At 36.8% G+C, this 7,129-nt stretch overlaps 1 pseudogene; it reads right to left on the bottom strand.

Moving 5' to 3' along the window:
• Positions 1-530: 530 nt before the first annotated feature.
• Positions 531-2,198, bottom strand: LOC107179141 (annotated as a pseudogene).
• Positions 2,199-7,129: the final 4,931 nt, after the last annotated feature.

The raw sequence follows: 7,129 nt of genomic DNA on the forward strand, positions 1-7,129 counted from the left end.
CAGGAAAGTCAATGGTAGTTTTAGTTCAAAAGCCAGTGGGGTCGAGAACCAGGAAGAGCTGATATTTCAATTAAAATCTGCAGATAGACAAAAGCTGATGTCCCAGTTTAAAGGCCATCAGGCAGGAATAATTCTCTCTTACGGAAAGGTCAGCTTTTTTATTCTATTCCGGGCTTAAACTGATAGATGAAGTTCAGCCACATTAGGGACTGCAATATGCTATACCCAGTCTACCGATTTAAATGTTAGTTTCATCCAAAACACTCTCACAAAAGCACCCAGAATAATGTTTGATCAACTATAAGCATAACTTCAGAGATATTGTGGGTTTGGAACAAAGTGAATATCACAATAAAGTGAGTCAAATAATAATATTTTTGGTTTCCCAGTGCATACAAGAATTGTGTTTACACTGTACTGTAGCCTACTAAGTGTGCAATAGCATTATATCTAAAAAAAAACAATGGACACACATCAATTTAAAAATACTACTAAAAAATGCTAACCATCATCTAAGCTTTTAGTGAGCATTATGTTTTTTCCAACGGAGCATCTTGTCTCCATATTGATGGCTGTTGAGTGATCAGGGTGCAGGCTGCTGAAGGTTGGCATGACTGTGGCAATTTCTTAAAACAGGAAAAAAATAAAGTTTGCTACATTGGCTGACTCTTCCTTTCATGAACAATTTCTGTGTAGCATTGATGCTGTTTGCTAGCATTTCACCCAGGGTAGAACCTCTTTCAAAATTGGAGTCAATCCTCTCAAACCCTGCCACTGCTCTATCAACTAAGGTTATATAATTTTCTAGATCTATGTGACCATTTCAACAATCTACACAGCATCTTCACCAGGAGTAGTTTCCGTCTCAAGAAACCAACCTCTTTGCTCATCCATAAGGAACTCTTTCTATGTTCAAGTTTCATCATGAGGTGGCGGCAACTCAATCACATCTCCAGGCTTCCCTTCTAATTCAACTTCTCTTGCTATTTCCACCACATCTGCGGCTACTTCCTCCAGTGAAGTCTTGGACCTCTCCATGTCATCCATGAGGGTTGGAATCAACTTCTTCCAAACTTTTGTTAATGTTGATATTTTGACCTCTCCCTATGAATCAGAAATGTTCTTAATGGATCTAGAATGGTGAATCATTTCCAGATGGTTTTCAATTTACTTTGCCCAGATTCATCGGAGGAATCACTTTGTATGAAAACTGTACCCTTATGAAATAGATTTCTTAAATAATAAGACTTGAAAGTAGAAATTACTCTTTGATCCATGGACTACAGGATAGATTTTGTGTTAGCAGGCATGAAAGTAACATGAATCTCATTGTACATCTCCATCAAAGCTCTTGGGTGATCAGGTGCATTGTCAATGAGCAGTTATATTTTAAAAGGAATCTTTTTCTGAGCAGTAAGTCTCCACAGTGGGCTTAAAACATTCAGAAAACCATGTTGTAAACAGATGTGCTGTCATCCAGGCTTTATCATTCCATTTACAGAGCATAGGAAGAATAGATTTAGCATCATTCTTAAAAGCCCTAGGATTTTCAGAGTGGAAAATGAGCACTGGTTTCAAGAAAGTCACCAGTTGCATTAGTCCCAAACAAAAGAGTCAGCCTGTCCTTTGAAGCTTTGAAGCTGGGCATTGACTCCTCCTCTCTAACTGTGAAAGTCCTAGCTGGCATCCCCTTCCAATGGAAGGTCGTTCCTTTTACATTGAAAATCTGTTGTTTAGTGTAGCCATCTTCAGGGGTTATCTTGGCTGGATTTTCTGGAGAACTCGCTGCAGCTTCCACATCGGCGCTTGCTGCTTCACCTTGCACTCTTGTATTATGGAGTTGGCTTGCTTTCTTAAACCTCATGAACCAATCTCTGCTAGCTTCTTCAGACCTTTCTTCAGCAACTTCCTCACCTCTCTCAGCCTTCACAGAACTGAAGAGAATTTGGGCCTTGCTCTGGATTAGCTTTTGGCTGAAGGGAATGTTGTGACTGGTTTGCTCTTTTATTCGGACCAATAAACTTTCTCCATATCAGCAATCAGGCTGTTTCACTTTCTTCTCATTCATGTGTTCACTGCAGTAACACTTTTAATTTCCTTCAAGAACTTTTCCTTTGCATTCACAGCTTGGCTCTCCAGTACAGGAGGCCTATCTCAGTTTTTAACATGCCTTCCTCACTAAGCTTAATTATTTCCATCTTTAATTTAAAGTGAGAGACAGGAAACCCACTTCGTTTTACTGTAACTGTTGCAGGCCATCACAGGATTATTAATTGGCCTAATTTCAATATTGTTGTGTCTCAGGGAATAGGGAGGCCTGAGGAGCAGGCGAGATATGAGGGAATGGCTGGTCGGTGGAGGAGTCAGAACACACACAGCATTTATTGATTAAGTTCACTGTCTTCTTCGGGTGCAGTTTGCAGCATCTCAAAGCAATTACAATAGCAACACCAAAGATCAAGGGTCACGGATCACCATAATAAATGCATAATAATGAAAAAGTTAGAAATATTGCAAGAATAATCAAAACATGACACAGGGACACAAAGTGAGCAAATGCTGTTAGAAATTTGGCACTGATAGACTTTTCTCAATTCAGGGTTATCACAAACCTTCAATTTGTAAGAGCTCAGTGTCACTAAGCACAATAAAGCAATGAAGTAAAGTATGCCTATGGTCCAGCCCATCACGCTGCCTTTGTGATGGAACTGTGCTGCTCCCTTTCCTCATGAAAACAAAATTCCAGGCACTCAAATAACTATGTAAATAGGAAAAATTTTGAACTCAAATCGGAGGATCAGGATTTTAGTACTATTGTGCCATTGACTACCTCTGTAACATAAAGAGAACTCATCATTAGACCACACCCACAGCTTTTATGTTTATTTGAGTGATAGAACACTTGAAACCGTGCTGTGGTCTAAGGAAAATCATGCTTTGTAAAAGTATTAAATTTAATTCCGCTAAATAGGAGCTCTTTTTTTTCCAACAGACAACATGACTCTAGTATAGGTTGGCAAGTCTGTCACTGCCACAAGCAAGCAAACCCCAAAATAATCACAATATTGAAATACATATTCATTCTGGTAGAGTTGTGTTATTGTATTTTGCTGCTTGATAATTTACTGTTTACTAACTTACTAAAAGACATTACTAAAAAACACATGATAGATATGTCAGACAGGTACTGAGTGTTTAAGAAAATAAACATGGGAGAAAAGATAAAATCGAGGCTATTTATTTATTAGCTCTTTTCCCCTTACATATTTGGAAAAGACTATTATTTGAAGTGAGAATATCTACCTCAGCCCAGCTCATAGACCATTTGGAACTTAAATTGAAAACAATAGAAAAGATGATTTGTGAGTTATAGTCTAGTCCTCTCTCTTTTTTTTAATGTTTATTTATTTTTGCGAGAGAGAGAAAGAGAGCATGTGTGCATGAGCGGGGGAGGGGCAGAGAGAGAGAGGGAGACACAGAAACTGAGGCAGACTCCAGGCTCTAAGCTGTGAGCACAAAACGTTGAGGTCCAACTTTTACAGTTAAATGAATTAATTAAAATGATCTTTACCCCAAACTTCCGTCAATTCGTCCATTAATTCAAAGTATGTATATTGTCAGAAAGGGTTCAAATACAAGGCACCGATAAAAATGCAATAAGTGTATTTAGTTCGTTTATTTTCTCTCTGGTGTACATTCAAGGAGTAGATTTGGTCATTCTGAGGTGAAAAAATATCATCATGCTGGTAAGTACTTTCAGCTTTTCTATCAGCATCACAGGCTACAACCACTTAAAGCTGAGGAGTAATCCTTATGTCTATTGGACTTCCAATTATACCCAGTCCTATCCCATTATGTACAGCTACTTATATGTGCCTAATCCCCATGACATTGTCCTTGGCCCATGAGCATTCAGCAAGCACCATGAGGCTTCTCAGAATACTCTTTCCACTTATTCTCAGAGTGCTTGGAACACGTGAATTCTTTACAGCCTACTCATGGGTTTCCAGCACTGACACAGATCTTTTTGCAGCCTCTGTTCTTCCTATGAAAAATATTTGCCTGCATCGAGCTCTCTTCATGATCTGTGATCCATCACACCCATCACTTGGACCGTCCTTCCTCCTCCTACCTTTCATTTTGCCACTCAAGGATAGACAACGTCTACTTTTAGCTGGATTGTTTGATTTTGTTTTGCTTTGCACAAATGTCTCTCTTTAAGGAAAAAATTACTTAGGAGTTTCTTTGGAAAGCAGCATTTAAATGAATAGTATAGCTCAGAATTAAAATACACAAATCAGGGTCCAGCTGGTGCAAATAACAAGTTCCTGATGGAGAAATAAATGTGGAAAGCTGTGCACTCAGTTCTCTCCTACTGGTGAACTAAATTAACGGTGCTCAGGTTTGCTGGCCCTTTTCATTCCTAAATCATTCTTTAAGAAACCCACAAATGGAGTTATAGCATCTTCACAGAAGTCCAGCGGAGCCAGCATGCTGTCTGAAGTAATGTTCTCACCTCTAGAGAAGGAGTGGGCTTTTTGAAATTAGCAAGGTTGGCTTTGATATATTCTCCTGCCTGCCATAAAAGACTCCACTTCATCTGGCTTGTGTTCTTCCTGCCTGCCTCTGATTGATTTCATGTAATCCTGATGTGCTCTTTGTCATTGCCTTTCATGAAGCCAATTTCCTGCAGGTGGTAGTTCATTGCTTTATCATAATACAATGATATCTTGTGGTATCTTTTTTTTCTCCAGTCAAGCTGAGGCATTATCTGCAGAGATAAAAAAAAATATATATATATATATATATATATATATATATATTTTTTTTTTTTCCCCTAGATAACATTTTAGATATGTCACCTCATTAAACCTCTCTAAGCTCTTTTGATAGGTTGGAAATGTTACCTTGTCCATTTGAAAAATTGAGAGATTGAGACTTTATAAGTTGTACAATTTGCCTTTAAATTGAAGAAAAAGTGTCAGGGATTGAAATAGTATTCTGGAATCAAATTCCAACTTTATTTCCCTTTTCCATTTGGTCAAGGCCAGAAAATTTGTTCAGGAAATTAGTCATTGCTCTATGACAGAAGACACTGGATATGTACTAGTGTTCCTACTTATTCATTAAGTCAGCAAAATTTTCTAAATTCTGCCAACCTATATAGATTGCTTCTGACCCATCATGACTCCAAGATATAATTTTTCATAATAGCTTATTTAGTACTCTTGCTTACTGAAAACACAGAGAGCAGCCCATACCTGACATATATGTATACACAAATTTGCTATATAATTCACATGATTATCTTACACTTGTGAAATGAGCATAAACAGTCATATAATATTAATACATATGTCTTAGGCAGAAATTCTCCTAGTAGTATGGTAGATAACTTGAAATTCTGTCTCACCCCAAATTTTCAACACATGAACGAAATATAAATACTAGTTTTATAAGATGTGTAACTGGTATATGCTACACCAACCCAGTCACTATGGGGACAACTGGTTCACTGTGAGATCTGTTACCTTCAGTTTTCCTATTAAAGCTATACAACTTATTTTTTTTCTCTTTGTTCTACTGAGTGAAGGCTAGTAGAAAAGCAATACTCTCCATCAAAAGCAAACTACTTATTCTGTTAGCTAGAATTTATAGAACCTAAATGGCTTTATTATACTATCTCATTGAGTCTTTCTCCTAGAGCTCTAATATTCATAACTATGGTATTCTATGAATTCATTTATCAACACATATTTAGAAGCAAAGTTTATGTAATTTGGTGTATAATCTTAACAATTGGTCACATCAACAGCAACCAAGAAAAAATATAAGCTTATATTTTTGGTGTACTCATTTCCATTTTAAAAATAAAAAAAATTCCTTAATTATTATATATATATATATATATATATATATATATATATTACCCTAATACTAATGACTCTGTTATGAGTCACCCAAACAAATCTTCAACTTCATGGAAAAATTTTGATTTGCCTCCGAAACGTTAGTTATTGATAAATGCAAAGATAATACAAATGAATATTGTTACTTCTCTCTTTCATGTGTTGTTTGGTTGGTTATATGTTTTCTATTGGATTTGATCTATTTTATTATTTTTTAAATGCCAGTTTTTTTTTAAGTTTAAGTTTATTTATTTATTTATTTATTTAGAGAACAAGAGAGAGCGCAAGTGCACACGTGCCTGTGCACAAGCGTGTGAAGGGCAGAGAGAGAGAGGGAGAAAGAGTGGGAGAGAGAGAGAATTCCAAGAAGCTCCACACTGTCAGTATGGAGCCTGATGTGGGGCTCAAACCCACAAATTGTGAGATCATGACCTGAGCCAAAATGAAAAACCAGACGTTTAATCCACTGAGCTAACCCAGACACCTCAATTTTATTATTTCTTATAATTATGAATACACTTACACATTACCAAAGGTCATTTAACCAATCAGTCAGTGTAACATCACCTGATAGAGTCATATATTTGGATACACTGGATTTTTTTTAAAGATGAATTTTGAGGGCTAATAGTATGCATTTATTATTATTATGAAATATCAAAACAGTGCTACTAGAAAGTGAAGGACTTTGTTATTTCATATTTTAATTTATTAAGTTTATTGACTATTATTAGAATATCTATTTTAAAAGAAGTTGAAAATGTACTAATTTCCATTTTTTTTAATTACAAGAATAAATAAAATTCTAATTTAGACTATGAGAGGGTATTTTTATTTGTTTTTTAATTTTTTATTAAAAAAATTTTTTTTACTGTTTATTTTTTATTTTTTGAGACAGAGACAGAGTATGAACAGGGGAGGGGCAGAGAGAGAGAGAGGGAGACACAGAATCTGAAAGAGGCTCCAGGCTCTGAGCTGCCAGACAGAGCCCGACGTGGAGATCGAACCCACGAACCATGAGCTCATGACCCCAGCCGAAGTCAGACGCTTAACCGACTGAGCCACCCAGGCACCCCTGGTTTTTAATTTTTTTAATATTTATTTATTTTTGAGAGAGAAAGAGACAGAGACAGAGAGACAGAGTGCCAGCAGGGAAGAGGAAGAGAGAGGCAGACACAGAATCTGAAGAAGGCTCCAGGCTCTGAGCTGTCAGCACGGAG

This window comes from Panthera tigris, chromosome B2, assembly GCF_018350195.1.
Source record: "Panthera tigris isolate Pti1 chromosome B2, P.tigris_Pti1_mat1.1, whole genome shotgun sequence".
Lineage (NCBI taxonomy): Eukaryota > Metazoa > Chordata > Mammalia > Carnivora > Felidae > Panthera > Panthera tigris.